At 45.1% G+C, this 1,053-nt stretch overlaps 1 non-coding gene across 1 annotated transcript; it reads right to left on the minus strand.

The window, feature by feature from the left end:
- Nucleotides 1–311: 311 nt before the first annotated feature.
- On the minus strand, nt 312–418 carry LOC131627748 (small nucleolar RNA R71). Its single transcript, XR_009291562.1, has one exon. It is a non-coding gene; the product is annotated as a small nucleolar RNA R71 (small nucleolar RNA).
- Between the last annotated feature and the right edge of the window lie 635 nt (nt 419–1,053).

Here is a 1,053-nt window from a genome sequence, read left to right on the forward strand (position 1 = left end):
TCGCACCACCTGCGATTGAGGCAAACAATTTCGAACTGAAACCTTCGTTGGTCCAAGCTGTTCAACAGAATCAATTCGCTGGAAGCCCTGCAGACGACCCCAACCTCCATTTATCTGTGTTCGTGCAATATGCCGACACTGTCAAAGCTAACAACGTTAGTTCCGAAGCTATTCGATTACGTCTCTTTCCTTTCTCCTTGAGAGATAGAGCTAGAGCGTGGCTTCAATCCCTGCCTTCTAATTCCATAACTACATGGGACGAATTGAAGAGAGTATTCTTAGCGAGATACTTTCCGCCTAGCAAAACTGCTATGCTCAGAGGTCAAATCAACGGATTTACCCAGAAAGATAACGAATCACTCTTCGAAGCTTGGGAACGTTACAAGGACATGCTTAGACTATGCCCTCATCATGGACTCGAACCATGGCTGATCATCCATACTTTCTATGGTGGTCTCTTATATAACACTAAAATGACTATAGATGCCGCTGCTGGCGGAGCATTAATGGACAAACCCCATGATGAAGCATACAACCTCATTGAGAACATGGCACAAAACCATTACCAATGGGGTGGAGAACGAGCCGCTCTAGAGAAAGCCCAAACCAAAGGAGGAATGTACGAAATAAGTGGTATAGACCGCGTTAACGCTAAAGTAGACGCTTTAACTCAAAAGATCGAGAACTTAACCATTACTCCTTCAGCCACCGCTGCTGCCGTAACACCTAACTGCGAGATTTGTGGATTGACTGGACACGCAGTTGCCGAATGTCAACTCTTGACTGGAGTCCCATCTGATCAAGTAAACTATGCTCAAGGAAACCCTTATTCTAACACGTACAACCTTGGATGGAAAAACCAGCCGAACGTTTCTTATAAAAACAACAACGCGTTGTACGCGCCTGGACAAGCACCTGTTGTGCCACCTGGCTACCAAAAAGCGCCTGTAGCTGCTCAAAACACCCCTAGGAAGTCAAACCTAGAAATCATGATGGAGAACTTTATAGCTTCCCAACAACAAACCAATAAGGACTTCCTAAATCAAAACATCC

This window comes from Vicia villosa, unplaced genomic scaffold (assembly GCF_029867415.1).
Source record: "Vicia villosa cultivar HV-30 ecotype Madison, WI unplaced genomic scaffold, Vvil1.0 ctg.000399F_1_1, whole genome shotgun sequence".
Lineage (NCBI taxonomy): Eukaryota > Viridiplantae > Streptophyta > Magnoliopsida > Fabales > Fabaceae > Vicia > Vicia villosa.